We start from the raw sequence: 22951 nt of genomic DNA, 5'->3' as shown, positions 1-22951 counted from the left end.
GGACAGTGAATTGTCTGAGCCACTTTTTGAAGACTGAAAGCATGGAGCATAGAGGGCCCCCCAAGAAACTCTAGGGATAGTGGCAATGCTACTAAGTGTTCAAGGAGTTACAATAGAATATAAGGGTTGTTGTTTTTTTTAATATAGTTGTTGTTTTCAATTTTATTTATTTAAGGCAATGGGGTTAAGTGACTTGCCCAAGGTCACATAGCTAGGCAATCATTAAGTGTCTGCGGTTGGATTTGAACACAGGACCTCCTGACTACAGGGCTGGTGCTCTATCCATTGTGCTACTTAGCTGTCAGAATGAAAGGGTTTTGAGAAGATGGGGAAGGATAGAAAATGAGGTTGCTCAACCAGTTTCCTCATTTGTCTAACAAGGGCCCCCTCAACTTTAGAACCTCTCATTAAGGTTTGGTATGAGATATTTTAGGTCATTATAATTATGAAAATGACCCCTAATCTAGTGCATATTCTCTCTTCACAGACTGGGCAGGAGCCACAAATAAAATAAGATGGAATAGTAAAGTATTTCATCAAGATAAAAATGCAAGTAATATTCAAAAATATAAATAGGCCACAGATTTATTTTCAGGCTAGCTCTGCCCATTCTATCCTAAAATGGGTACAACCTCCTAGAGATGCTTATGGGGAAGTAATTAATTCTTCAGAGGAACTCACATAGCTGATTGTACAACTTGGGTTTCAGTATCAACATGAAGACCTTCAGGAGGATCTTAGGTGTAGGGATTGGTCTTGGTTTGGGGGTTTGGCTCTCCATGGTTTCCCTTTGGACGTGCTCTGGATTTCCCTTATTCACAATCTGAAACCTGAACTTGGTGACTGCCAGCTGCATTGTCAGCATCTCCTGCTCAGAAAGCCCTGATTTGGGGGCACACTTTCGGTGGCCCTCTTTTTCAACTGACTTATGCCTACTGACTCTATCCCTTAGTACAGGCATAAATAGTTCATGATTCTGATACTCTAGGGCTTCCCCCAGTGGAAGCCATTATCTCAGCCATTACAGTCAATAAAGTTAGACAGAAATCTGCCTTGCAGGCAATGAAGTTGGACAAGATGTAGTCTGACATGACCAGACACCTAGGTGGTAGAGTGGACAGAGCGCTGGGCCTGGAGTCAGGAAGACCTGAGTTCAAATTCAGCCTCAGCTACTTACTAGCTGAGTGACTCTGGGCAAGTCACTTTTAACCTATTTGCCTCACTTACCTTTTGAGTTGTTGTGACCTCAAATAGATGATATCTGCAATCATCTAGCAAAGTAGTTGGCACACAGGAAGCACTATATAAATGTTGATGATAAGGGCCCTAGAATGTTTGTAAAATAAAGATAATCACTTGTTCTATCTACCTCACACAGTTCTGAGGAAACATAATTTGTGTATATAAATGAGGTTGTTGGCATGGTGGTGGGATCCCTTAAGGCATTAAAGTCTAGGCTGGGGAGTTTGGATATAATAAGACAGGGAGACCTGAGTTCAAAATTGGGATTCAAACACATATAGCTGTGTGACCTCAAGCAAGTTGCTTAAGCTCTCTGAAGTATAGTTTCCTTATTTGTAAAAGGAGGGAATTGTATTAGAATGCCTTAGGGATCCTCTCCCTCTCTAAATCTACCATACTAAGAAGAGGGAACTCTTACAGGCCACTGAGTAGTAAAAGTACATAAATGAAATGATGCTTGAGAGATCAGATCAGCTACTTAGGCATGTTCAGGTCAGCAGGCCCACCATTACATAAAAAACAAGAATGACAAGGAAGTATTGAGAACAAATATTAAAGTTTGATTAACCTTCATGCAGAATAGGGTCCTAAGTGAATAAATGAATGAAATAAATATTTTTCCTATTCACTTCTACTCACGGTTCATGAAGCCTGGGTATGGCCTGAAAAGAGAAATGTTGGATCAGTTCTTTACTGAGTCCTTGACTTGAGATTCTGTGTAGCCGGGACTCAGTGCTTTTCCGAGACAAGAAAGATCAAATGGGAAAGTGAAATGGCACTTCAAAGCCACAAACTCTGAGCGATCCCTTCCCTAGTGAAAGTGAGCCAGCCTCAGATAAGAAGGTCATACCGCTTATGAAACTCTTTACAATTCAACCCGGAGATTTGGGAGATGGCAGGACAGACTCCAGGCCAGGCTTATCAGCCTTTCTATCGCTTAGCTCATCTGAGAGAGGTTTCCAAATGACTAGGCTAGTGCTGCCTCAGGAAGGAAGCTCTTTGGTTGCAACTAAGCAGTCTTTGGACAAGTGATGGATACCTGAGATGACACAGCACCATGGACAAGAGGGCTTGGTTCAGGTTTTGCCCTTCCCCTCCTCCCACCTGCCCAAGATGTGGGCAGATTCACTCATAGCTGGAAACAGTTGGGAGATAAGTTGAGAGAAATGAATAAATGGGGCAGGGGAAGAGGGGAGAGGCAAAAGGGTTATAGCTTAGACTGATGTTGGAAGAAATGGAGGGGAAGTGAGAAATGGAAGCCACCACACCTAAGAGCAAGGTTACAAGAAATGCTAAGCTGGCAGTGGTTGAGAAGAATAAGAAGGAAATTGGGGCGGGCATAGGGGTGATGATAGAAGTAGGGGAGGCTCTCTGTTCTAGGGGAATGGACCACTTGACCTATTTTCTATTTTCAGGGAAAGATATAGTTCATTAGTACATTGGAATCTGACCACTATAAGAGCAAGTTGAGCCAGCTCAGTCTGACAAGACTGTGTTTGGAAACAAAATGATAGGCTACAAATGAAATGCAAAACAGTAAGAATCATTTTTTGAGTCACTGTCTCTGTAACATCTCTGCAACCTCTCAAAAGCTTGTTAGCTTCCAAGTAATAGGCACGTGCAGTAGGGCAGCTGAAGATTAGTGGCAAATGTGAAAATTTTACGCCTGTTCTAGAAGCCCATTGGTGAGAAGGATCTAGACCACCTTCTTCAGATCTATTCAGAGAATCTCCCACTTTTCTTCTTTGGACTTTATTTTGGTTTTTATCCCAGGTAAAGGAGGAGATCATAACATGCAGACTCAATTCCATTTTTACTCAGTCATCTCCATTGCAGTGAAGCAAGAAGAGATGTCTCTTAATCGTAGCAGGAAAGGTTTAGGGTAGAAAAAACTTCTTTCCTAAAAGCAACCTAGTATCCAAGAGTTTCCTCTGTTTCTCAAAGACTAGAAAAATTTAATTTAATGTGATTCAATAAATATTTACTTAGGACTTAGTGTATGCAAGGTACCAAATATACAAAGTCAAAAAATGGGACTCCCAGGTCTTAGGGAGATTACTTTGGGGATGTTTCATGGCACTTTGGGAAAAAAAGCAAGGAGTGTAGCAAATTCCTTAAAGAATTTTAGGCAGAAGTGTACTTAACTTTCTTTATTCATTCAAACTCTACTAAAACAATGATATGGAGAAGCTGGTGCAGGGTTAGTTTACCCTAGAAATCATTCATTCATTCATTTGTTCAGTCAGTTATTCAACTTTGATTAAGTATGCAAAACTTGGGATGTGTCTTGGGAAGACAAAGATAAAATAAGGCTTGTCCCTTGCAGGCAAATGAGCTTACCACCTCTTAGAAAAGATGATTTGCACAAAAATATATATAGAATAATAATAGAATATCAAATATAACCCAAATGCATGGAGTAAGAAGTAATTAATTATTTAAAGAGTTCTAAAGAAGAAGAGACTATTTCTGACACCTGATAGTCAATGGAGTTACTGACCATTTTGGCCATTTTTCAGCACTTGGCCCCTAGACACTTCCAATGCCTGCCAACACAAGGATTTGCCCAGTCAACTTGTTGAAGGTACTCATCCCTTCATAGGAGATGGGACTGCAACATGGGAGAAGGAAGGGGAATCTCGGGCATGGTGGAGAGATAATGGGGAGGAGGAACCAAAATGACCTCTCAAGCTTTCCATGTACCCTATTTTCCCCTGAGGTGAACCTAGGCACAGAGTACATTTAAGAAGTTCTCAGAAACTAACAAAGAGAGAGGAAACCAATGGTTATTAAGGTCTCTTTTATGTAGTCTGAATATATAGTCAGAAGAGCAGCCCAGGTGTGTGTGGGTGTCTCCTGTGAAGGAAATGGTGTCAAATGTCTGATCAAAGATTCCTGGCTTTAAGGGGAGAATCCTTTGGAGGTCAATTAGTCCATTTCTTCAAGCTTCTTTTGTATTTTCTTTTTTGTTTTTCATCCAAGGATCATAATTTTATTTTATTTTAGTATTTTATTTTTCCCAATTCAAGTTTTTTTTTTTCCTAAGCAATTTTATTAACTAGCTCTCTGGTGAACTCATCTTTCAATGATTTCTTTTTTTTGTTTGTTTGTTTGTTTTTTCAGCGAGGCAATAGGATTAAGTGATTTGCCCAAAGTCACACAGATAGGTAATTATTAAGTTTCTGAGACTGGATTTGAATTCAGGTCCTCCTGACTCCAGGACCAGTGCTATCCATTGCACCACCTAGCTGTCCCCTCAATGATTTCTTCTATGTATTGGTTTTCTTTTGATATTAATTTTCCATAAGTTTGTTGGACCAAGAAAACTAGGGAGATTTCTTCAACTAACTTTGTCCCAAGTATCTTCAACCCATCCCTAGATTAAGTCCTGTTTAGGAGAATATTGGTTATTGAGGAAAACATTGTTAAAGTTCCCTCCTATTCAATGTTATAATACAGTCTGGTTAAGAGAAGCATGGGGACATCCAAAAGGGAAGTCACAATCCCAGGGAAAGAAAGTGTTAGTTGCCAGGTGGTCATCCCAAGACGCTGACCCATGACTTAGAACAGTAACTCTGAGTTTACACAAACTAGGTTCTCTACTTTTAAAAAAAATTGGTTTTTTTTTTGGTTTTGGTTTTTGCAAGGCAAATGGGGTTAAGTGGCTTTCCACACAGCTAGTAATTTTAAGTGTTTGAGACTGGATTTGAACCCAAGTACTCCTGACTCCAGGGCCTGTGCTCTATCCACTGTACCACCTAGCCGCCCCTTAAAAAAGTTGCTGTCCATGCTGTTGGTTTGTTTTTTAACCTGAAGTCTTTATATCAGAAGGTTGCTACCTGTCCTTCAAGTTGCAGAGAGAAGAGCCTCAGTCTACTTATTTCCTTGTTTTCTTTTTAGAAAATTTTTCATTTTTTTATTATTTTGAACTTGATGAATATTGACAAACATAAGCATCGCCTTATATAGAAAGCAGAAAAAAAGGACTACTTAGAAAACTATGAATCTTCCTTTCAGCATGGGATTTGAGGGGGATATATATATATATCAAATTTAGAGGCAGCTAAGTGGCACAGTGGATAGAGCACCAGACCTGCAGTCAGGAAGATTCTTTTTTTTCTGAGTTCAGACATATAATAACTGTGTGACCCTGGGAAAGTCACTTAACCCTGATTGTTTCAGTTTCACCATCTATAAAGTGATCAGGAGAAGAAAATGACAAATCACTCCAGTATCTTTGTCAAGAAAATGGAGTCATGAGGAGTCAGACATAAATGAACAATAACAAATACCATATTTAATATATATTTCTAACACTGGTTGTTTTTTTCCCATTCTGAACTTTTTTCCTGCTCTCTGCTATTTGTTTTTGAAGATTAACCCATACTTTTTTCTTCCCTTTTGGTGTTGCTATCGTTACCTCCTCACCCCCACAATTCTCCTTCCCTCTGCTCCCATCAAATCATCCTCCCTTGTAAACAAGTCTAGTCTTGTAAAACAAATCTACCCACTGTTCATGTTTGAGAATGGGTGTCTTGGGGGCAGCTAGGTGGCGCAATGAATAGAGCACTGGCCCTGGAGTCAGGAGTACCTGGGTTCAAATCCGGTCTCAGACACTTAATAATTACCTAGCCATGTGGCCTTGGGCAAGCCACTTAACCCCATTGCCTTGCAAAAAGTAAGAGAGAGAGAGAGAGAGAGAGAGAGAGAGAGAGAGAGAGAGAGAGAGAGAGAGAATATGAATGGGTATCTCATTCTTCACCTGTAGTCCATCATCTCACTGCCAAGAGGTGAGGAGTATGAGTCAGAACACCAATCAGAGTTTCTTAGTCTTTCTTGGTTATTTTCCATGACAATGTTCTAATCACTGTATAAATTGTTCTTTGGGTTCTGAGCATATTTGTCCTTCAAAGGCATTTCTCACAAATTTTCTGACTTTGGTTCTCACTCAGGATTTGCCTGAGTAGAATCAGGACTTGATTCATATCTAGATCTTTACAGAAAGAGCAAAGAACCCTCAGTAATCATCTAAGGGCTTAGCCCCTTAAGATACCAGATAGAGAACAGGTGTTATTCCAGTAAAACCCCAAGAATTTGTACTCAAACCCATAAACTGTCAAGACAACTCTTCTTAACTGTTTAAACAATAACATTGTAAAGATAGATAATTTTTTAAGACTTAAGCCCTCTAATCAACTCAAGGACCAACATTAATTCCAGATCAGTGATTAAACATGTTACCCACTTCCTGACAGAGAAGTGTTGAGCTCAGAATTCATGTTTTTTGGATGTAGTCAATGAAGTAGATTGTTTTCCTTGACTATGCATGTTTGTTATATGGGATTTGGGTTTTTTCCCCCTAGTGTGTTGATTGGGAGGGAGGGGGCAGTTATAGTGAATACAATGAATAGTCCCAGATCTGGAATCAGGAAGACCTGAACTCATTTTACCATCTGTTTGATCCTAAAGAAGTCACTTAACCTCTGTCTACCTGGGTTTCCTCCTCTGAAATGCTAGGAGATAAAATGGACAAAGGGTGGGCCTTAGAGTCAGGAGACCCTAAGTAGCTGCGGATAAGCCACTTAAAGCTATATGCCTCAGTTTTCTCATTTGTAAAATGATCTGGAGAAAGAAATGGCAAACCATTCTAATATCTTTGCCAATAAAACCCCAACTAGACATGGCTGAAATGAATGAACAACAACAGCAACAAACTGGAATATAAACAATATATGAAAAGAGATAATTGTAAAACACCTTTTTTGTAAAAGTCAACATCTGATTGCATAAATGTTGCATGTTATTATGGAGGGGATGCTTCACTTCTTTCCTTGCCATACTGAAATAGAAATGCACTCAGCTGAAGCTGGGTGAAGTTATGTAACCAATTGCTATATATGCCCTAGGTAACCAGTAGTAGAAATTGAGTCCACTATTCAAGGGCAGAGAAAGCGCTGGCAGTGATCAGGCCATTGAGCTCCCAGCCTGAGGACAGGCTACTGGGATCTACATGATGACCTCCCAAGAACATACCCCACACAAGTCCCAAGAGTTGGACTAGACAGTCAGACCAGCTGATGAGGAATCAACCAGATCAGAGAAAGAGGAATTTCAAGAAATATCCAGTGACTGATGAAAAGAGCATTCTAAATATCTGGGAGGCCTTCCAGGTTTTCCTCACATCCTAGAGTTTATAATTTCTCATCTACACCCTCCCTTCCTTCATCCCTTCTATGATCTGTAAGGACTAGAAAAGTTAGAACTGTTCCTTAGGTACCTATTCCCCCAAAATAGGAAAGTAATTTAGAGGCAATTGGTAACAGAAGAGATGTTTGTCTCAAGAATCTTGTCAGATTCTTGTAATTTTGCTCTACTACTATATGTTTTAAATACTCCTTGGCCATAAAAAAATCAACTGTCTAGTTAGAAGGAAAGATGGGGCTAGGTAGAGCTAAGTAGGTTGGATTTTTTTTTCTTCTCTTGTTTTTGCTAGGCAATAGTGACTTGCCCAAGGTCTTATAGCTTCTAAGTTATCAATTATCTGAAGCTGGATTTGAACTCAGATTTTTCCAATTCCAGGGCTGGTGCTCTATTTACTACACACCTAGCTGCCCCTAGGATGGGATTGGGGTTTTTTTTGTTTGTTTCTTTTTGCAAGGCAATGGAGTTAAGTGACTTGTCCAAGATCACACAGCTAGAAAGTATTAAGTGAGATCCTCCTGATTCCAGGGCTGGTGCTCTATCCATAATCCCACCTAGCTGCCTCCCCCTTTTTTTTTTTTTTTTTTTTAGTTTTAGGATGGGATTCTTAAAAGCAAAATGGTCTAGGAAAAGATTAAAAAAAAGAATTACCATTTTATACAAATGAAGTGTGAGAAGAATTAGATGGAACAGGAGATGTGGTAGTTCTGGTAGTTCTGGAAACCTCTCACTGGCAATGGGTTAAAGAAAGAATTCTCTCTCTCTCTCTCTCTCCATACACACACACACACATATATATGTATTGTATTTTATATACAAATATTTACATAGCTATAAAAGTCTCCTAAATTCAGAAAGAAATAAGAGAAGGGGATAGGAAGGACAATGAGTTAGAGGGTAAGGGAAGAGGATAAAAGGGTATATAGAAGGATGAGGCTTTTATAAGGAGGGGGCTATAGAAGGGAAGGATTCTTTGAAGGGCAGTTGATTAAGGAATAGAAAGGCAAAGTAGAAGTAGAGTAGAAGAATGAGGGTTGTTGCTTTCAGGGAATGTTATAAAAATGAGAGAAACATGCAAACCAAATATGTATGTGTGTGTGTATATATATATATATATATATATGTATGTATGTGTGTGTGTGTGTGTGTGTGTGTGTGTGTGTATACATAAATGGGTGTATGTATATATAGTTTTTCAATGAGACCTTGAGGATGTCTCGGTATTGCTGCTTCTGACCCCCTTGTGAGTGCTTGCCCTATGTGAGTTCTCCATAAAATAGTTTTTTTGGCAGCATACATCTGTCATACCATGTCCAGCCCATCACAGTTGCACCCTTTTTAGTAATGTTGGAATATTTGGCAGTTTAACTTGAGATAGGACCTCAATGGCTGGTATCTTCTGCCAGGTGATCTTCAGAATCTTCCTAAGACAATTTTTAAAAATTTATTTGGGGGGGGCGGCTAGATGGTACAGTGAATAAAGCACCAGCCCTGGAGTCAGGAGTACCTGGGTTCAAATTCGGTCTCAGATACTTAATAATTACCTATCTGTGTGGCCTTGGGCAAGCCACTTAACTCCATTTGCCTTGCAAAAACCTAAAAATAAAATAAAATAAAATAAAATTTATTTAAGGCAATGGGGTTAAGTGACTTGCCCAAGGTCACACAGCTAGGCAATTATTAAATGTCTGAGGCTGTATTTGAACCCAGGTCCTCCTGACTCCAGGGCCGGTGCTCTATCGGCTGTGCCATCTAGCTGCCCCACCAAAATAATTTAAATGGAGATGATTCAGTTTCCTGACATGGCGCTGGTAGACTGTCCAGATTTCACAGGAATATAGTAATGAGATCAGCACAAAGGCTCTATAGACCTTCAGTTTGGTTGTCAGTCCAATACGTCTCCTTCCCACACTTTCTTTTGGAGTCTGCCAAATACTGAGCTAGCTTTGGCAATTCGAGTGTCAAACTTCATTGTCAATGTGCACCTCCTTGGAAAGGACACTGCCAAGGTAAATGAACTTGTCCACAAAACTTCTCCATTTGCTGTAATCAATGGTTCCACATACAGATGGTGTGGTGCTGGCTGATGGAACACCTGTGTTTTCTTGGTGTTAATTGTTATTAGACCAAAATTAGACAAAGAAAACAGAAGAAAGCAGCAGAGAATCGATCCATACTTTGTTTTGTCTGAGCTTCAGAGGCTGCATTGAGTGACAAACATCTGCAAATAGAAGATCATGCACCAACAGTCCCTCCTCTTTGGTCTTGGCTTGTAGCCTTTTCAAGTTGAGGAATTTGCCATCAGTACAGTACCTTGAGACCATGTTCATCCTCAGTGAAGGCATTTGATAAAATGATTGAAAACATCATGCTAAAAAGTATGGAAGAAAAGACATATCCTTTGGGCGGCTAGGTGGCACAGTGGGAGGCAGCTAGGTGGCGCAGTGGATAGAGCCCTGGCCCTGTAGTCAAGAGTACCTGAGTGCAAATCTGGCCTCAGACACTTAATAATTACATACCTGTGTGGCTTTGGGCAAGCCACTTAACCTCATTACCTTGCAAAAACCTTAAAAAAAAAAAGACATATCTTTGTTTCACTCCATTGGTGACTGGGGAAATCTCAAGAGCATCATTCATTCTCCAGAACCCAGTCATGTATGCCCTCTTGAAACTGATGTACAGTACTGATGAACTTCTCCAGGCAACCAACTTTTGACATAATTTTCCATAAGTCCTTATGTCTGAAAGTATCAAAGGCCTTGGTTAGATCTACAAATATTTTACACAGATCTCTGTTCTATTCCTGACATTTTTTCCTGGAGTTGTTGGTCAGCAAACACCATATTGACTGTTCCTTGATCCTTTCTAAAGCCACCCTGGCTCTCAGGGAGGTGACCGACTTCCAGGTGAAAGATCAGCCTATTGATTTAGAACTGATTGTACAACATGTACAGATTGCACAGGACCACCCAGCATGGTGTGGCATCATCAGTGAGGGTGCTGTGCTCTATAAGGGAGGCAGAATTGAAGCAGCATCTCTAAAGAAACATGATATATGCAAGTTTAGAGTACCCACCCCAGGTGTTCACATGGACTATTTGTGCACAACCTGTTGTAGAGCATTCTGAGCTCATATTGGTCTAATCAGTCACAGTCGGATACAATGTAATTTGTCTCAAACATAGTGATGTCATTTTGGTCTTCTTTGATAACAAAGCAAAAGAATGTATAGATATGTCTATGAATATATATATATATATATATATATATATATATATATATATATCTCCATTTTTAATTATAGCTGTCCTGGGAGAAAGTGTGAGGTAAAAAAATAAACAAGAAGGTCACAGCAGAAAACGGAAGAAAACCTACAAGGAAGCAAAGAAAAGATGGGCAATTTTGAATACAATGTAGAATATTTATTATATGTTTTCTTGAAATCAAAATTCATTGTTTTATATTATGACTCCTCTTTTTTATGTTTTACTGTGCACATAATTATGTTTTTAATTTTGTAAAATAAAAAATTGATTAAAATTTAAAAAATAATCAGATCAACATCAAGTTTAAAAACAGAAAGACAAGGGGTGGCTAGGTGGTACAGTGGATAGAGCACCTGCCCTGGAGTCAGGAGGACCTGAGTTCAAATATGACCTCAGACACTTAGTAATTACCTAGCTGTGTGGCCTTGGGCAAGCCACTTAACCCCATTGCCTTGCAAAAACCTAAAACAAACAAAACAAAACATAAAGACAACTATAGCACATTAACTTAGAGGGTTAAGACTAAGAAAATTTCCTAACCATCAGAATAGGAATTCTAAAACTACAATCTGCCTTGTTTTTGCAATCCCAAGAAATAAATTTATGTCAGATTTTAGATTCATTTAGAACTTGGTTCAGTGAAGGATTCTTTTCTGCCAGGCCATTTGCAATAGGGTTCATTAGGTACATAGAGGGATTCTTTGGTGAAGTTGTTAAGTCCACAGTGGTCTGTGGGCTCGAGGAAAGTGTCACCTAGTAGGCAAATTTGTAAACTAAGTTGCCTTGTTATTCTACAGTAAAGTGACAGCCCTTCTTTCTATGGACCTATGGACATGAGCTGATCTGGGCTGCATACATGAGTGCAATGCCTCAGGTCTCCCTTGGGGCATACAAGTTCATGTGCAGCCTGTTCTACTTTCTCAGAAACACATTTTATTGATGGTCAATCATAGTAATTTTTTAAAAGGGGGGGGGTGCATTTATCTACCGCCCTCTGAGCCTTGGACTTGGGTTTTGCCTTCTGGAAACAAGAGAAGTAGCAACAATCTATTCCTTTTTCCTTTGAAGACAACTATATGTGCAACTATAAATTTCCCCAGTTGCAAGCTAAATTTCAGCAATTCCTTTACCTGGACCTAATGTGAGATATTTTATAAGTCATTCATCATATTGCTTGTTCCATTTGGGACTCTAACCTGTCACTGTTGTTCTTAAAATGTGAACATAGAATTGCTGACATAATCTAACCAGAACAAGATGAATGACCAGTATGGATTATTTCCTAAGACCTGGATACTTTTGCTTTTAGACCAATAAAGATTGCATTTGTGTTCATATGTGTATATTTGCTTATTAATTTTGCAGTTTCATCTCTTTGTGGTGACAAAGAATGAGACATTGAAGGAATGCCCATCAGTTAGGGAATGGCTGAACAAGTTATGGTATATGATTGTGTGGCAATATATTGTGCTATAAGAAATGATGAGAGGGATGGTTTCAGAAAATCCTTGGAGGACTTACATGAACTGATGCAAAATGAAGTGAGCAGAAGCAGAACACCGTACACAGTAACTGTAAGATTTTGATGGTGATTAACTATGAAAGACTTAACTACTCTGATCAGTGCAATGATCAAAGATAGTTTTGAGAAGCTCATAATGACAAACACCTGTCCAAAGAGAGACCTGATGAAGTCTAAGTTCAGATTGAAGTATGTTCTTCACCTTCTTTCCTTTTCTTGCCTTTTTCTTGGAACATGGTTAATATGGAAAGATATTTTATATGATTTCACATGTAGTGCTATCATATTTCATTTCCTCTCAATAGAAGTGGGATTATCAGGAGGGAAGGAGAGAATTTGGAAATATAAAAAATGTTTAAATGACTGTTAAAAAGAAATAAATTATTTATTTATTTTGAAAAGAATTTAGCTGCTGCATCATATTGTTGTCTTATTAAATTTGTGATCTCAAAACACCACCAAACCTTTTTCACATGAACTTCTTGCTGCCATACCAGTACTCTCTACACCTGCATTTCTGCAGCTGATTTTTAAAAACAAATGCAGAATGTTACTCTAATGCATTTTCAATTTCATTTTATTCATTATTGATTTTGTGATCTTTTCTATTCTTCTGGAATTTTCTGTTCTTTGATATAGCTTTTAAAAAACCACCAACAGCTGCATGTTTTTAAAATTGTGTCACCTTCACCTAGATTTTTTCTCTGTAAGTTTTTGATCAGGTCCAGCTGCCTCCTGACTTCATTTTCAGCACTGCTGTTTCCACTTCCTCAAATAATATATTGCTTATTTTGATTGTAGAATATAAATGTGGTGTTTATACTATCAATATGATCAAAACAAATCACCTTGGAAACATAACAAATCTGTTCTAGCATCTATTTTTTGCATTTCTAGTTTCATCAATCAATAAATATTTATTAAGCACCTACTATGTTACCAGTTACTATGCTAAGTGTTGGGGATACAAAGAAAGGCAAAAGATAGTTCCTTCATTCAAGGAGCTTACCATCTGAAAGGGGAGGAAACATGCAAAAAAATATACAGAAAGAAAGCTATATACAGGATAGGATGTACAGGATGTAAAAGGTAATAGAAGGGAAGGGACTCGAATCATCAGGTGATTTAGCTTAATTGTTTTGCTGTTGTTTCATTTTCCTTTTCGCACTTTTTTACTGTTTTATAAGATAGTGCTGCTCCTAACCTTCAGTCATCCTCCTCCACCATGTTTTTTTTTTTTTATTTGTGGTTATTCTAAGCTTCCATATCTCTTGAACTAGGAGAAAGCAAAGTGTTTGCTAGCTGAGGCAGTTTTTGGTTTTGTTTGTCCTCTTCCTTTTGTCAACTGTTTTATATAAATTAAATTTTTCTCAGAAATGCTGATGATCAGACTAAATATCTTTATTTTTATTCATTTCCCAGATCAAGAACTTGTCTAGATTGGTCAGATCTATTAAAACTATTATAATGCACCCTACCAGATCTAAAATTATATTATAAAGCATCAGTTATCAAAACTGGTATTGGCTAAGAAAGAGTGATGGATCAGTGGAATAGATTTGGTGCAATAGCAGGAATTGTTTATAGTAATCTGCTGTTTGATAAACCCAAAGAGTCCAGCTATTGGGATAAAAACTCTCTCTTCAATAGAAATTGTTGGGAAAATTGGAAATTAGTGTGGCAGAAACTTAGATTAGACCAATCACCTCACCCTATACCAAAATGGTTACAGAATTTGGACATAAACATAATATTATAAGCAAAGTAGGAGATCAAAGAATAGCTTACCTGTTAGATCTATGGAAAGGGAAGCAGTTTATGACCAAGGAAGAGATGGAGAACATCATTAAAAATAAACTAGACAGTTTTGATTACATTAAATTAAAAGGCTTTTGTACAAACAAAACCACTGTAACCAAGATCAAAAGAAATGTAGTAAATTGGGAAACAATTTTTACTACTAGTATTTCTGACAAAGGACTCAATTCTAAAATATACAGAGAACTGAGTCAAAATTTTAAAAAGACAAGTCATTCCCCAAGTGACAAATGGTCAAAGGATATGCAAAGGCAATTTACAGCTGAGGAATTCAAAGCGATCCATAGTCATATGAAAAATTGCTCTAAGTCACTAATTATTAGAGAAATGCAAATTAAAGTATCTCTGAGGTACCACCTCACACCTCTCAGACTGGCCAATATGACCAGAAAGGGTAATGATCAATTTTGGAAAGGATGTGGGAAATCTGGGACACAAATACATTGTTGGTGGAGCTGTGAACTCATCCAACCTTTCTGGAGAGCAGTTTGGAATTATGCCCAAAGGGCAACAAAAATGTGCATACCCTTTGATCCAGCAATACCACTACTGGGTCTATACCCTGAAGAGATTATGAAAAAGGGTAAAAATATCACTTGTACAAAAATATTCACAACACCCCTGTTTATGGTGGCAAAGAATTGGAAATTAAGTGAATGTTCTTCAATTGGGGAATGGCTTAACAAACTGTGGTATATGTATGTCATGGAACACTATTGTTCTATTAGAAACCAGGAGGGATGGGAATTCAGGGAAACCTGGAAGGATTTGCATGAACTGATGCTCAGTGAGATGAGCAGAACCAGAAGAATATTGTATACCCTAACAGCAACATGGGGCAATGGTCAACCTTAATGGACTTAATCATTCCATCAGTATAACAATCAGGGACAATTTTAGGGTATCTGCATTGGAGAAGACTATCTGAATCCAAGAAAAGCATTGTGGAGTCTAAACAAAGACCAAAGACTATTGCCTTTAATTAAAAAAAAATTTATCTTATTATGTCATTATGCTATCTCTTATACTTTATGTTTCTTCCTTAAGGATATTATTTCTCTCTCATCGCATTCAACTTAGATCAATGTATACCATGGAAAAAATGTAAAGACTAACAGACTACCTTCTGTGGGGGGGGGGGGGTAGGGGGAGAGAATCAAGATTGGGGGGAAAATTGTAAAATTCAAAATAAATAAAAGCTTTCTTAAAAGAAAAATGCCCTTCAATATTTCTTTATCTCCCTTTCATTTTTTCCTATTTGATGTTAATTTTGACCTTTTCTCTAATCAGCTGATCTGAGTGCAAAAAAATAGTGGACTGTGAAATAATTTCCACATGGGTCGCTACTTGTTTCTACTCAGATAAGATATGATCAATTTCTGGGTCATTTTTAGGGCTTGTCATATCTATTACCTCTCAATTTTCTTTTTAAAGAAAGGATTCTTGAATCACAGACATGAAGTTTCTGAATGCCTTAAAAACCTTTTAGCCTCTTTCATCTCCCAATCTGTACCACATTTGGGTGCCCATTTCCCCCCTTCCTCCTCTTCCTCTCCCCCTGCTCACCTCATCGAAGTTACCAAACATCAATATTTATTTGATTTTGTTTGGAGGATCTTCTCAAGGTCTTCATGGAACATCTTTCTGCATCCTGTGCAGTGGCTGCTATAACAGAACCTGTAACTGCCTTCATGAGGAGCCCTTTGTCCATGTTTACCACGAGGAGCACAAGGTAAGATCACCAAGTGTCTTATTAAGGGATGGTTCCTTAAACCCTTGGGTGGGTGAAAAAACTGTTCAGTAATCTCTGACTAGAACCTTACACATGGCTACAATTTATTTATGCAATTTTGTTTGTTGATAGGGAGATAGTCAATAAGAATGTGATCCATAGTGTATCAATAGTGCAAACAATAGTGTATCAACTCAATCTTTGTATGAAAATCTCACTTTTAAAGTTAAATGTGTATAGATAAAGTTTTAAAACAGTGATCCCAAGGTTTATTGGTCCACTTTCTATGATTTCACTACCATCACTCCAGAGAACTATGCAAGGTTGAGGGTCATTTTGTTTTTAGTATATTTCATAGGTTATTCCATGGCCAAAAAAACTCATTACCATATGTTCAACCTGTTCATGATGGACCTCTCTGCTTAGCTATACTAAGTCCTCAGGTGGCAGATATAGCTGGTTACCAGGACCATCAACAAAATCTTTCCAACTGGTAGAACTTGCTGCAACTATGTATAAAGAAAAAAAAGCGACTGAAAAGAAACTATAGCAATTGGCTAATATGGCTACTTTCTTATCTCTATAAAATATTAATGAAAATCATCCATGTGTAATTATATATAACTTGAATCCTGAGATTTGTGGTTCTGTGGTGCAAGCATTCCCTTTCAGCTCAAGATCAGACAGGGGCTATTTGAATTTTTGAATCAGAAGGGGGACTCTAGCTGTACCTTTAAGGAAGCCTAGGCATGATTCAAGTTGGTTTTCTGGTTCAAACATCTGGATAGCCCCAAATTAGTCTTAGGACTGAGAGGGAAGGTTTTGTCCCTCTGAACTACTAATCCCAGAATGTTCTCAAACTTTTAATAATTGTTGTTTTATCATTTTTGGTTGCATCTAGTTCTTTATACATAAAACCCATCTAGGAGTGGCAAAGGTACTAGTGTGGTTGGTCAAGGCCTTCTCCAGCTGATATTACAGATGAAGAAACTGAGGCAAAGAAGATTAAGTGATTTGCCCAGGGTCACATATCTGGTAAGTTTCTGAGGCCAGATTTGAATTCAGAAGATGAATCTTCCTGAGTCTAGTCCAGACTCTATCTATTGCGCCACCTAGACGCTCTGTTCTAAGAATAGCCAACATTTATATGGTGAGTCAGGTTAGAGAAGGAAAGGGTAAGTCACTCCAGTATCTTTGTCAAGAACACCCCAATGGAGAGTTGGACACAACTGAAAAAACATTGTGTTAAGAACTTTGCATTTAAAATTATCATCTTATTTATCCTCACCACAATCCTAGGAGGTAGGTGCTATTATTATCCCCATTTTGCAGATGAGGAAAACGAGGCAAACAGAGGTGAAGTGACTTGCCCAAGAACTCATAACTGCTATCCTAGATTGGATTTGAACTCAGATCTTCTTGATTCTAGGCACAGAACTCAATATTTGGAGTCACCTAGCTGCTTCTATGTTCTCATTTAAAAAAGCTATACTTGAAAATAGAAAGGGAACCCTACAGATAAGCTATATAAACCACCCCATTTCTACAATCACAAAATTGACTAAGAGGTGTAAAGAATTCATGATCAAAGGAGATAACATATATAAAACAGGACCCAAACCTCAAAGTGCTATAAAAATATCATCTATTATTATTCATAGGGGCTAGTCAGGGGAGTTCCCCAATCAACCTGATGAGCTTCCAGAGTGGTGAGCCTTGACAGATGCAACCACAGAGATATCTGTTCAAAGATCCCCCACTGTTGTTGGATAGATAATGGAAGGGCATAGCCAAGAATATTCCATGTTAAGAAAACATGACTAGGTCATGAACTATATCAGCTGAAGGAGTACACATTGATGAGATCACCTATCAATCAAATTAAAAAGTTATTGGATCAGGCCAGTCAAATAATTTTGAGTTATGAGTCTGTCTTCTGTCCTAGTAACTACTCCTCCAGATTTTTTGTCATTTGAAAGTTTAATGATATATCTTTTGTATCATCATCTAAGTCCTTGATAGAAATGTTGAATAAAAAGGGATTAAACACAGAGTTGTAGAAAACTACTGTGTTGAATCAAGCTTTTTAGCTGCTGAATCATACCTTTGGTTCACATCAAGTCCATAATTAAATAAAGCCATGAGAACTTTTTAAAATAAATGTTTACCAATTGCATCATTCATGAATCAATATTTGGCAGATTTCTAGCAAAATAATAGTAAAAAAAAAACTTGGTTTGAAAGTTAGTATTTAATTATAAGAAGATAGTGCCCTAGAAGAGGTTTTGGATTTCTAAATCACAGTTTAAAATATAGGAGTGATGGGTTCTTGGGCAAGATTGGAGTTTACCTAATAAGGGCTGGTAAAAAATATATTTATCTGAAACCTTGAAAATCTAATCAAAAGTTCTTTAAATCAAAAGGTAAGGTAGATAGAGAAAACTGGCCATACATATCTACCATATATAAGAAGAAAAAATACTAGATGCTCAGAAAATCAAAAGAAGAAAATCTAATCAAAAGTTCTTTAAGTTAAAGGGATATGACAAAAATTGGCTATACATATCTCATATAGAAGAACAAACATTGCTTGCTCAGAAAATCACATGAGACAAAATCTAAAAAAGAATCTAGTAATAGAATCCATGGCCTTAGATGTCTTTTTTAGAGAGCTAGTAGATAGAATTCTGGGTCTAGAGTCAGGAAGACTCTACTTCTTGAGTTCAAATATGATCTCAGACCCTTATTAGCTGTGTGATCCTGAGCAAGTCACTTAACCCTGCTTGCCTCAATTTACTCATCTGTAAAATGAGCTAGAGAAGGAAATGGCAAACCACTTCAATATCTTTGCCAAGTAAACTCAAAATAAGATCACAAAGAATCCGAAACAACTGAATAACAGCAACATCTTAAATTCAACATGTCCAAAATCGTTCATTATCATTTCCCATTCAGTTGCTTTCTGGACTTTGTCATCTCCAGAAACTCATCATTCTGCAAGCTGAAATCAAATGTGAAATTCTCACTTCTGACTTCTTCCCTTAGACTGTGAGCTCCTCGAGGAAAGGAACTGTCTATGCCCTTCTCAGTATTCCCCAGAGCCTAGCACATGCTTATTAATACTGATGACTTTTCCCTCCAAACACTCCTCTCTTCCTATCTTCCCAGTTACTATGAAGAACACCACCATCTTCCCAGTTACCCTTCCACTTAGGTGCCAGGGAAATGTAAAATACTAGGCAGCTTTGGGGACAAAGATAGGCAAAGCAGCCCAGGCACAGGTTTTCCTAGGAGGCTAAGAGCTCATGGCTCTCTTCTGGTGGGAGGAAGTACACTGCCCCCCCCACGTGTAATATATTAATAAAAGCTAACATTACTTATGTACCTACTGATTACCTGGCAAAGATGAATTTTGTTTGCATTTTTCCTAATGCTAGAAAATAATTCCTTGTTAATTTGATTGGTATGGTGCTGAATAAGCAAATTAATTTAGGTGGTATTGTCATTTTTATTGAGAGGCAAGTAAGAACTAGAAGAGACAGATAGGTTTAGACAGTGGGGAGGGAAGAGATGCAACTCTAGGTCAAAGGCCACTTCAGGGGAAAGACCTGGAAAACAAAGGGTTGACATAAGGAAACAGAACTTTACCCCACAAATAAATCTGACTCCACAATTGTGTCACTGAATTCAAGGACCCTAACCTCCAATTAGAAAGGTCAGATATGGACAGGAAAAGATGGAAAGAGAGGTAAAACCAGCAAGGCTGAAAGGAAAAAAACAAGGGAAAAGACCACTAGGGACTCTTCTGAATGACTGCATTGCTAGGTTTCATGGGCAAAAGGAAAAGAGTTCATTTAAAAATCATTCCAGGGGCAGCTAGGTGATGCAGTGGATAGAGCACCAGCCCTGGAGTCAGGAGGACCTGAGTTCAAATCCTGTCTCAGACATTTAATAATTTCCTTGTTGTGTGACCTTGAGTAAGTCACTTGACCCCATTGCCTTAGATAAATAAAAATTAAAAGTCACAAAAGTGACTAGTAGTTTTCATTTTGGGAAGAACCTGGACTGGCAGTTAATCTAGGTAGCACCTTTCAGGAGAGGGTAAATATTCTGGGGAATCTGGGGTTTCTTCACTAGAGTAAACTAACTGTGGTGAGTTGTCCTGGAATTGTGAGATGGAAAATATGAGCTAGAAATTTCTGAGCTCTGTTGGCCTGGGCTGTGTCTAGGCCTACCTTTAGCAGTTATCTGATAGTTTTTATCTTTACTAAATGAAGAGTAAAGAACTGCCATGTTTTGCAAACTAGTCTGACAGGCTTACTGACCTATCTCTGTGTAGATAGCAATCCTTCTTTGTGTCCCCTTTTACATTGATTTCATCCATGATCCTCTAAGTCATGGATGGCCAACCTTTTAGCTCTTCTGGATTGCACTGTTCAACAAAAATTTGTCAAGGGCCATACATAGAATTTAATATTGTTTTATGACTACAATGTAATCGATATTACCAATGAGTTATACTAATAAAATGTAATAATGTAATAAATATGATAAAAACAATGACTATAATAATAAAACATTTACTTTTTTTGTAAGTCAATGGAGTTAAGTGGCTTGTAATCTCAGAAAAGTGCATGTCCATCAGAAAGAAATCAAAACTCACGTCTAACCCCATGGGAAGTGCTCCTTTCTGTCAAAGATCCACGTTCTTTAGTTTAGCTAAGTGAATTGGAAGGATTCCATCCAAGGTCCCTAAAAACCTCCCTTTCTCAAGGTCAAACAACTAGTTATTGGTAAAGCAATTGACAAAATAGATCAGGATTAATCACTCTCTATTCTGAAAATGCCTTACCAACTACCCCTTACCCAACCCAGATTTCAAAGCACTGTAGACACCTCTTCCCCCATGGGAAGTACAAGTTAACACAATAATAGCAATATATATTACATCATTGACATCTTCCATTCTACAGATAGAATATGAGACTATGTACTTGCAATTTATTCACTGTTTATTACTCCAGGATTCCCTCCTATAAGATAGTCTATGTATTAGTATCCCAGATTTTCTCACATTGATCATTGATTCCCCCAACATTGATCATTGTCCTTTCTGGTCATATTGGCCAGTCTGAGAGGTGTGAGGTGGTACCTCAGAGATGCTTTAATTTGCATTTCTCTAATAAGTAATGATTTAGAGCAATTTTTCATATGACTATGGATCGCTTTGATTTCCTCAGCTGTAAATTGCCTTTGCATATCCTTTGGCCATTTGTAAATTGGGGAATGGCTTATTTTTTTTGAAAATTTGACTCAGTTTTCTGTATGTTTTAGAAATGAGTCTTTTGTCAGAAATGCTAGTTGTAAAAATTGTTTCCCAATTTACTACATTTCTTTTGATCTTGGTTACAGTGGATTTGTTTGTGCAAAAGCTTTTTAATTTTGTGTAATCAAAATTATCTAGTTTGTTTTTAATGATGTTCTCCATCTCTTCCTTGGTCATAAACTGATCCCCTTTCCATAGATCTGACAGGTAAACTACTCCTTGACCTTCTAGTTTGCTTATAATATTGTTTTTTATGTCTAAATCCTGTATCTGCTTTGATCTTATCTTGGTATAGAGTGTGAGGTGTTGGTCTAATCTAAGTTTCTTCCATACCAACTTCCAGTTTTCCCAACAGTTTTTATCAAAGAGAGAGTTTTTATCCCAATAGTTGGACTCTTTGGGTTTATCAAACAGCAGATTACTATAATTGTTTCCTGCTGTTGCACTTAGTCTGTTCCACTGGTCCACCACTCTTATTTCTTAGCCAATACCAGAAGTTTTGATGACTGATGCTTTATAATTTAATTTTAGATCTGGTAAGGCTAACCACTTTCTTTTGCACTTTTTTTAATTGAACCCTTGGAAATTCTTGACTTTTTATGAATTTGCTTACAATTTTTGGCAGGTAGACTCCCAGGTATTTTATATTGTCTAAAGTTACTTTGAATGGGATTTCTCTTTCTAGCTCTTTCTGCTGTATCTTGCTAGTCATATATTGTAATGTTGAGGATTTATGGTGAAGTTGTGAACTCATCCAACCTTTCTGGAGAGCAATTTGGAATTATGCCCAAAGGGCAACAAAAATGTGAATACCCTTTGATCTAGCAATACTACTACTGGTGGTACTTCACTGAAGAGATTATGAAAAAGGGTAAAAACATCACTTGTACAAAAATATTCATAGCAGCCCTGTTTGTGGTGGCAAAGAATTGGAAATTAAGTGAATGTCCTTCAGTTGGGGAATGGCTTAACAAGCTGTGGTATATGTATGTGATGGAACACTATTGTTCTATTAGAAACCAGGAAGGATGGGAATTCAGGGAAGCATGGGAGGATTTGCATGAACTGATGCTGAGTAAGATGAGTAGAACCAACAGCAACATGGGGGTGATGATCAACCTTGATGGACCAGCTCATTCCTTCAGTGCAACAATCAGGGACAATTTGGGGCTCTCTGCAATGCAGAATACCATCTGTATCCATAGAAAGAATTGTGGAGTTTGAACAAAGACCAAAGACTATTACCTTCAATTTAGAAAAAAAAAATTATCTTATTATTATGTAATTTTGCTATCTCTTATACTTTATGTTTCTTCTTTAAGGATATGATTTCTTTCTCATCACAATCAACTGAGATCAATGTATACCATGGAAACAATGTAAAGACTAACAGAATGCCTTCTGTGGCGTGGTGGGGGGAGGGAAGCAAGAATGGGGGGGAAATTGTAAAACTCAAATAAAATCTTTCTTAAAAAAAAGGATAGTCTATGCATCTTGGAACAGTTGACTGACCTTCTCTGCTGTTTTTTGAGTTGGTCCCATAAGAGACATGAAAAGCTGTGGTGCCAACCACCACGGTCTTTGGTGGGCATTCTCAAACAGAAATAATAATAATGATTATGATGATGCCTCATATTTCATGGCACTTAAAGGAATATAAAATATTATAAAACCCTGTGAGATAAATAGTAAAATATTATTGTCACTTGACAGATGAGGAAACTAAGACTCATGAAGTTAAGTGGCTTGTCCATGGTAAAACAGAGCCAGGCTTGAGCCCACTCTCCCAATTCCAGCACTAGCATTCCTTTCTTGATGTCCCCCTCCACCCCCTTTTGCTGTAG

The sequence above is a fragment of the Macrotis lagotis genome, chromosome 1 (assembly GCF_037893015.1).
Source record: "Macrotis lagotis isolate mMagLag1 chromosome 1, bilby.v1.9.chrom.fasta, whole genome shotgun sequence".
Lineage (NCBI taxonomy): Eukaryota > Metazoa > Chordata > Mammalia > Peramelemorphia > Peramelidae > Macrotis > Macrotis lagotis.
This window is presented reverse-complemented; position numbering follows the sequence as displayed.